At 34.4% G+C, this 9324-nt stretch overlaps 1 long non-coding RNA gene across 1 annotated transcript; it reads left to right on the top strand.

Moving 5' to 3' along the window:
• The first annotated feature begins 4442 nt into the window (after positions 1 to 4442).
• On the top strand, positions 4443 to 6346 carry LOC148763194 (uncharacterized). Its single transcript, XR_016025700.1, has 3 exons — positions 4443 to 4564; positions 5214 to 5297; positions 6167 to 6346. It is a non-coding gene; the product is annotated as an uncharacterized LOC148763194 (long non-coding RNA).
• Positions 6347 to 9324: the final 2978 nt, after the last annotated feature.

The raw sequence follows: 9324 nt of genomic DNA, 5'->3' as shown, positions 1-9324 counted from the left end.
GTGAGATTTTGCAATCCCAATGAGTAAACAGACATTATCATAAATATCTAAAGGCGAGTAAAATGGAGGTAAGTTTAAACAACAAATTTCAACCCATTTCATAATGTTTCCAATTTATTTCTTAAACCATAAAATATTTTTAATTTACCAAAACAGTTGTTAAGGCTTATGTCTTTTATTAAAATAAGGCTCAAGCCAAAACTAATCATCGGGGATACCTTGGCCGAGGCATCTAACAGAGTCCGCCAAGGGTGTTAAAATATTCACACGTGAAACACATTTTTATTTTTAAAACAAGCCGTCTCTTGGCGTTGGCCGAGTTACACATTCACGTGGGGGTTCGACGTGAAGTGAGCTCTAATACTACCCCGAGAGTTACCCTCCTCGCCTCTACAATCGGAGTAACTATATAACTGGGTTTACCGTGCCCCTCTAATAGGCAGTCTACGGAAACCCGTCACTGTAGTGACTAACCCATCAATTTTAATAAAATTTCGACAATATAACGTGACTTTTATTTATTTATCTAGCCTGCATAGTATAAACAACTTATATAAATTTCCCAATGCACTCACAAAATATAGCCACATATACTCATTTCTCATAAGCCATTCGTAGGAAAATATATATTTTTCAAGTCAATTTGCAGTCTCCAATTACTCAATTTCATAATCAATATAATATATTTTTATTTGTCACATTTATTCCTAAAACATCAAAAATCCCGTTTTAATCTCGTTCTCATTTCATAAAATACATAGAGGGCATTTAAAAATAACTCTAGATAATTTACAATAATAATAAGTTTACTCACCGTTTATACAAACTAAAAGCTTTCTAAGCACCCCGATCACTACTCGTCGGGTACGACTTCTTTGCCTTTTCCGGAAGGCTCTCATCCTAGACACATTACAAAAATTTACACAATTCATCACATTGATGCTAAATCACTATATAATTAACTTAAATCCTATACTAATGCATGGTATGAAATGCAATAGCCTAAAACGGCTTAAACGCGGTATTAACCTATTTTTGGCACTTTGCCCGATAAATTGCTAATGCGCTCCATTTTAGCTCTAAATCATCCCATTCTTTCTCCAACATTTTTAACCATTAAATATCAGCCAATAACCTTCTAAAAACAACAAAATCAGCTCACTCCCTTCCTTGGAAAATTCGGCCAAAAATGGGACATTAACTCGGTAAATTTTCTACTTTGTTTTTTTATCACATTTAATCATTTTTCATCATTTTCTCTTCATTTCTCTTAGAATAAATTTCAGATCATCATCATTGTACCTCATTGCAGATTCAGCCAAGGGTGGGTATTGTGAAAATTTCATGCTTTCTTGCCCAATTTAATTTCTATACACATTTAACTAACTAAAACTACCAATTTAACTAAAAATCAAAACCTAAAAATTCCAAAATCTCTCCCCTAGAATTTCATCCAGCCCTTGATATCACTTTTTGATCTCTCTCCTCAAGCATGCTAAATGGAAATAAAGGCTTAGGAAAGGTAGAAATTAAGCTAAAGTCGAAAAATCTTACCGTTAGACGCGTAAACGGTCGAAAATCGCGAATTCCCCTTTGAATTTTCTTGTTTCTCTTTGGTTTTTCTTTTTTTCCTTCCTTTCCTCTCTATTTCCTCTCTTGTTCTTCCTTATGGCCGGCCAGCACTTAAAATGGGGTTTAAATGGGCTGACTTTTCATTAAAATAATATTATATCATTAAAAAAATGCCATGTGTCACTTTCCCATTGGCCCATTTTTAAAATTTCATCCATTTGTTTCCAAATTTTCACCATACACTTGTCCCACATATCCATGGCTTAGATAAAATTCTCAGACTTATCCAAAGTCTCGGTGGAGTAATTTTTTAAAATTTATACTTTTGCCCTCGTAAAAGTGAAAAATTATATTTTTACCCAAAAAACTGAAAAATTGCCCATAGACATATTTTTCATCCCTTATACTCATACCATTCTCAAATTTGTCAAATTTGATCTAAATTCTCTCAAAATCTCAAATTTTGTCCGCGGGTGGTAAAATTACGATTTTACCCTTACACTTCAGAAATCACCAGAATTAAACTTTTTCACTTCCTATCATTAAATTATACTCCAAATAGTTAATCTTGGTCAAAAATTTCACTCCATGATCAAATTATTATCTTAGGTGGTAAAATGACGACTTTTGCCCCTGAACATCAAAATTTTCGATTTTACCCCTAATGAACCCTTGAACTCCGAATAATCATTTTTAGTCATTCATTGACTATAAAATATTAAATTTCATCCTACAATTCCTATTTGAACTAGTTCGAGGTTAAATCAATTTAAGTGTACCATTAGGTACAATATCGGGTTTCGTCTATTCTTAGGTGCTTTTCTAGCGTAATAACATGCTACTTAGTGCATGTATGTCATGACATGTGTTTATAGGGTCAGGTTTTACAACTCTACCCCCCTTAAAAATAAAATTTTGGCCTCAAAATTTCACTTACTAGATTCTACAAATAGATGCGGGTATTGGTTCCTCATTTGATGCTTTACTTCCCATGTCATTTTTTCCATTCGAGCATTCTTCCACAATACTTTCACCATTGGAATGCTCTTGTTCCTCAGCACTTGATCCTTTCGATCTAGAATACATACCGGCTGCACCTCGAATTTCAAATCTTCATGCAGTTCAATCGGTGGTGTCTCTAGAATGTGGGAAGGATCGGGAACATACTTTTTCAACATCGAGACGTGGAAGACATTATGGATCCGATCTAACTCCGGGGGTAATTCAAGTCTGTAAGCCACTGGCCCAATCCTTTCAATGATTCGGAATGGTCCAATATATCTCGAGTTGAGCTTTCCCCTCTTCGCAAATCGAATCACACCTTTCATTATCCAATAAAACACCATAATTTACCACAATAATATAATCAAATAAAACTTAATACCACAAAGTATTTAGATTATTACCTTTTCAAGGAGAAACCTTAAGAAAAACTCTATCATCGATCTCAAACTCCAAGTCTTTTCTCCGTTTATTTGCATAGCTCTTCTGCCTATCCTGGGCTACCTTTAGCCTCTCTCGTATAACCTTGATCTTGTCATTAGTTAGCTCGATCAATTCCACACTAACTAACTTCCTTTCACCCACTTCATCCCAACAAAGTGGAGTACGACATTTTCTTCCATATAAAGCTTCGTATGGTGCCATACCAATGCTAGACTGAAAGCTATTGTTGTAAGCAAATTCCACCAATGGCAAATGTCTGTCCCAACTCCCAATAAAGTCAATGACACAAGCTCGTAACATATCCTCCAAGGTCTGGATTGAAATACCCCATACTTTGATATAATGATAAATAAAGTTGATCGAATGCAAATTGAGGTCAATTAAAATGTTTAAAAGTGATAAAAGACGAAAGGAGTAGTTTAGGATAAAATATTTCGCAAGTGAGAAAATAACAATAAAATAATAATAATTTTATCAGAGGAGAATTTGTGAGATAAAAGGCAATTCAGAAGTCAAGTGAGGCATAATAAGGTATTTCAAGTACCAAGGAGACAAGATAAAATTTTTAAAATATTAATATTTAATCGGATGTCGAAATCAGTCAAGAAGAAGGATCATATGGTGGATCCAAGTGGGGGAGAAGATGACAAGCGCGACTCTATAAAAATATTTGTCATGACATACACGTGATGGATAGCATGTTTGCATGCTAAGAGAGTCCCGAAAAAAAAATTTACAAAAGTTGGTATTGTACCTAGAGGTACAACAAAGTTGAGTTAAACCTCGAACTAGATCAAATAGAGAATTTACGATGAAATTAAGAATTTTAAAGTCCCAGAATGGTTTAATATGGTGATTCGAAGTTCGAGGATCAATTTGAAGACAAACCGAACTTTTCGCTATTTAGGGGCAAAATGGTCATTTGCCAGCTAAGGACAAAATGGAAATTTTTAGAAAAGATTTTTGGCCCCATTTGACTTATTGGAGTAAGATTTGAGGTTTAGAAGTGAAAAATTTTAATTTCGGTATAATTTGGAGAAAAAGGGTAAAATGGTAATTTTGCCATCCGAAATCGAAAATTTAATTTTTGAAAGGATTTTGATCAAATTTAATTATTTGGAGTGTGAAATGAGTATGAGGAGTGCAAATTATGCATTATGGCAAATTTTCAATTTTTGGGGCAAAAATGTAAATTTTGAAAAGTTCGGGGGCAAAAGTGTAATTTTGAAAAATTTGCTCCACCAAAACTTTGGAAAAATCTGGAAATTTCACTTAAGACTTGGATAAGTCAAAGGGAATGCATGGTGAAAAAAATAGGACAAGTGGATGGCTAGAAAAAAAAATGAATTAATAAAATATTTAAAATATGAATAAAATAATATTATTTCATTAAACAATAAAAAGGCATAAAAAAAATCAGCCCACCCATTCTTCTTCTTCAACATTCGGCCAAGCAAGAAACAAGAGAGAGAAAGGAGAAAACAAAACCCTAGAGAGAGAAAATCAAAGAAAAAGTGTGAATTTTCAAGGAAATTAAGTGAAAAAGGTGAGATTTTTTCTATTAAGCTTGAGTTTTCTTATTCCCAAGCATTTCTCTTTATTTTCCATGATTAAATTACATGTTTTCATGATGAATTCAATTCTGAAAAAATGGGTTAGGAGAGAGAAAGTTGTTGGATTTATTTGATTTTAATTTATGTTAGTGTTTTTAGTTAGTTTAGCATATTTAGAAACAAAACAACAAGAAAATAATTTATTTTCTCCTCCAACCATTAATGGCTGAATTTACCATGTAGTGAGTGAGGATGAGTTTGATTTTATTCTAGGAGAATTGGTTAAGGAATAATGAATTATGAGCCTAGAAATATAATGGGAATTTTCGGAGCAAAAATACGAATTTTTACCCACTAGGGGTATTTTCGTAATTTGCTGTTGGGACTGATAATTTGCATCACACTGAGGGACATTAAGTTAATTTGGGTGCAATTGAGGTATAGAAACTGAAAAGAATTAAATTGGAGTTTAAACGAACCCGTTAGGAATTTAATCGGGTGATAAGACGAATTAGGCTAATACCGGATTTAGATAGTTACCAGTGCATTTTTGCATTCCATATCATGCATTGGTAGTCCAAATTAGTTTAATTTTGATTTAGTACCAACTTAGTGAAATTCTCGATTTTGTATTGTGTCAAGGTGGTGAGTCCTCCAATAAAGGCAAGGAAATTGCATCCGAGGACCAGTAGACAGAGTGCTTCGAAAGTCTGCATTCTAGACATTGTGAGTGAACTTATTATCGTCTTAATTATCTAGAGTAGTTTTATACAACTGTGTGATTTTATGAAAAATGGGTTTAAATGGTAAATTGCTATGTTTTAAGAGAAATTGTGATTTTATAAAATGATTCTATAAATTTTCTGAAAAATCGAATATTAGTTTTGAAAATAGAGTAATTGGAGACTGTTAGTTTGTGTTGCAAATTTATGGTTCTGAATTGAATGGCTTATGACAATAAATGAGCATGAATGGCTAAACTGATTTTGGTGTTATAATTATTTATACTGTGTATTCAGCCTTGAGAGGCTAGGTTGTGATAAATTGCCATGACATGCTAGAATGAATTTTATTGATTGGTGGATTATATATTAATTATTTACTGCAGAGGGGGTTCCGTGGACCAGCCTATTAGAGGGGCACGGTAAACTCCATTATATTATTACCTCGAATGGAGAGGCGCGTAGGGTATCTCCTAGGGTATAGCTTAGGGTTCACTTCACGCCAAACCACCACGTGAAGGGGAACTCAGCCAACGCCAAGGAACGGCTGTATTTTTTTTCAAACAAAAATATATTTTAAGTGTACACAAAATTTTAACAGCCTTGGCGGACTCGGTTAGATGCCCTGCGCAAGGTATCACCGAGTATGAGTTTTGGCACGAGCTAAAGTTTTAAGAAATTCATAAGCCAAGTTGATTACTCGATTTTTATGGATTGATTTTATTTGGTTGAAATGAGTTGAATGGTAATGAAATTACAGTATGATGATTTATTTTAATTGTCTCCATTTACTCGACTTTAGATAGTTTAGATGGTATCTGTTTACTCACTGGGATTATAAAATCTCACCTCTTCTTCCTATACATTTTTCAGGCTCAGGACAGTTTGTAGATAGTCGAGTAGGACGAGAACTAAGCTCAGAACTGCATTATAAAAAGTAAGAGTTCACAGTCTTACATCCTCTTGGTCAATTGGAGCCCACGTGTCAGTGCAGATCAAAACTTATATTTTGGTTATTTGTATTTCTATTCATACAATTTTTATTTTACTTTCATGTGCGAAAAATTATTTACGAATATTTCTATAAAAATTTATTTTATGAGAAAATAGAATATCTTATTTATTATTTTTGAATAGTACTAGTTGTCAACAATTTACTTTCAAATGAACGTTTTAGATACTTAATTGTTTTTAAATCATTAAATATATATTTCTGCTTACCTACTACATTTTTAGCAAGTTTTGAGATTTTTGACGAAAAATTACGAAAATACCCCTGTGAACCAGAAAATAATATTTTATTGTTCTTATTTGAAAATGACTTATGATTTTTTTGAAATACGAGATTTAATAACTGTTGCTCACTGGGGAGATGCGGAAGTTGATGCTAAGCCTTGCGAGGTTTCAATCGGCATTCGAGGTGAAGAATGTTTGTCGAGGCCTCGCGACGGTTGTCACGGGCCCGATGGGGAGTTCCGGGTCGTGACATGGATAGTCTTCTCTGACTGACCATTCGTCTGTGCGTGAAAAGCAGTGCTAAATTTCAATTTGGTTTCAAAAGCTTCTTGAAATTTCGGCCAGAATCGAGAAGTGAATCGAGGATCTCGGTCTGACACTATAGAAACGGGAACTCCATGTAGCCTCACAATTTCATCTATATAGAGCTGAGCTAGCTTCTCAATAGAGTATGTACTATGGACATCTAGCAAGTGAGCGGACTTAGTCAATCGATCTACGATCACCCAGATTGCATCCTTTCCTCTCTGTGTCCGCGATAGTCCCAAAACAAAATCCATAGTCACGTGTTCCCACATTCATTCCGAAATCGGTAAAGGTTGAAGAGTACCTAACGGTTTTTGATGCTCTGCCTTGATCTGTTGGCATGTGAGACATTTCGCTACAAACTCTGCTATGTCTCGTTTCATACCCGGCCACTAATAACTTTCTTTAATAGTCCGATACATCTTGGTGCTTCCGGGATGTAAAGCATAGGCTGAAGAATGAGCTTCCTCCAAAATAGCTTGTCTCAACTGATCATCCTTAGGGACACAAATTCGGTCTCTAAGCATCAAAGTACCATCATCGTTGAGTCTAAACTCACTAGTTTCTCCATCTTGCAGCTTTTGAACTTCCTATTTCAACCAATCATCAGATTTTTGCAATTCTCTGATCCGATTCAACAATGAAGGTCTCACAACGAAACTAGCAAGTAGGGTTCCATCCTCACCATTATTTAACTAGATCTCTAGAGATTTCATCTCAGGTAACATCGGAAAATAAGAACTCCGAAGTGTTGCTAACGACGATGAGGATTTACGACTTAAGGCATCTGCTACTACATTTGCCTTTCCCGGATGATAATCAATCACCAAGTCGTAATTCTTAATCAACTACAACCATCGTCTCTGTCTCAAATTAAGCTCTTTCTGGGTGAGCAAATATTTCAAGCTTTTATGATCAGTAAAAATCTGACAACGCTCACCATATAAATAATGTCTCCAAATCTTCAATGCGAAGACTACTGCTGCTAACTCCAAGTCATGAGTAGAGTAATTTGTCTCGTGCTTCTTCAACTGTCGGGAAGCATAAGCTATTACTTTTTCATCTTGCATCAATACGCACCCTAATCCCAACTTAGATGCATCACTGTATACCACAAATTCTTTTCCATTAACAAGAAGTGTTAAGACGGGAGCGGAGGTTAACCGGTTCTTTAGCTCCTGAAATCGATTCTCACAAACATCATCCCACTCATACTTAACTCCTTTACGAGTCAAACGAGTCAGAGGAGCTGCTATAAAAAATAATCCCTGAACAAATCTCCGGTAATAACCAGCTAAGCTAAGGAAACTATGAATCTCAGTTAGCATTCTCGGTTGCTCTCATTGCAAGATTATAATAACATGTTTTTTATCCGTTATACTCATACCATTCTCAAATTTGTCAAATTTGATCTAAATTCTCTCAAAATCTCAAATTTTATCCGTGGGTGACAAAATTACGATTTTTTCCCTACACTCCAGAAACCACCAGAATTAAACTTTTTCACTTCCTATCATTAAATTATACTCCAAATATTTAATCTTGGTCAAAAATTTCACTCCCTGATCAAATTATTATCTTAGGTGGCAAAATGAAGACTTTTGCCCCTGAACATCAAAATTTTCGATTTTACCCCTAATGAACCCTCGAACTCCGAACAATCATTTTTAGTCATTCCTTGACTACAAAATATTAAATTTCATCCTACAATTCCTATTTGAACTAGTTCGAGGTTAAATCAATTTAAGTGTACTGTTAGGTACAATATCGGGTTTCGTTTATTCTTAAGTGCTTTTCTAGAGTAATAACATGCTACTCAGTGCATGTATGTCATGACATGTGTTTATAGGGTCAGGTTTTACAGTTTTGATGCTGAAATTAGTGTTATTTGAATAATGTTTGGTGAATTGAGGCATTAGAAAAGAAATGGAGTAATTTGGGATTAAATTGGACGTGTTAGCAATTAATCGGGTGATAAGTCGAATTAGGCCAATACCGGGGATTAGATGGTTACCAGTGCACTTTGCATTTCATATCATGCATTAGTAGTCTAACTTAGTTTAAATTCAATTTAGTACCAATGAAGTAAGTTTCTCGATTTTATACTATGTTAAGGTGGTGAGTCCTCCGATAAAAGCAAGGAAATTGCACCCAAAGACCAGTAATCTGAGTACTTCGAAAATCTCCATTCTAGACATTGCGAGTAACCTTATCATCATTTTAATTATCTAAAGTATCTTTTAACTCGGTTTTGGTGAAATTTTATGAAAATGAGTTAAATGGCAAATTTTAGGTTTTATAAACAAAAATATGTTTAAATGAAAAGATTTTATAAATTGTCTTGAAACGAAATAACGATTTTGAAAATAGAGTAATTGGAGACCACCGGTATGTTGTAAATTTATGATTGGAAATTGATAGCTTAGGTTTTATTGTTATTGTGTTGGCATGACTGGCTGGGCTGTGTTTTATGAATTGTATGAATTGTT

This window comes from Theobroma cacao, chromosome 4, assembly GCF_053813885.1.
Source record: "Theobroma cacao isolate CCN51 chromosome 4, ASM5381388v1, whole genome shotgun sequence".
In the NCBI taxonomy this organism is placed as follows: domain Eukaryota; kingdom Viridiplantae; phylum Streptophyta; class Magnoliopsida; order Malvales; family Malvaceae; genus Theobroma; species Theobroma cacao.
This window is presented reverse-complemented; position numbering and strand designations above follow the sequence as displayed.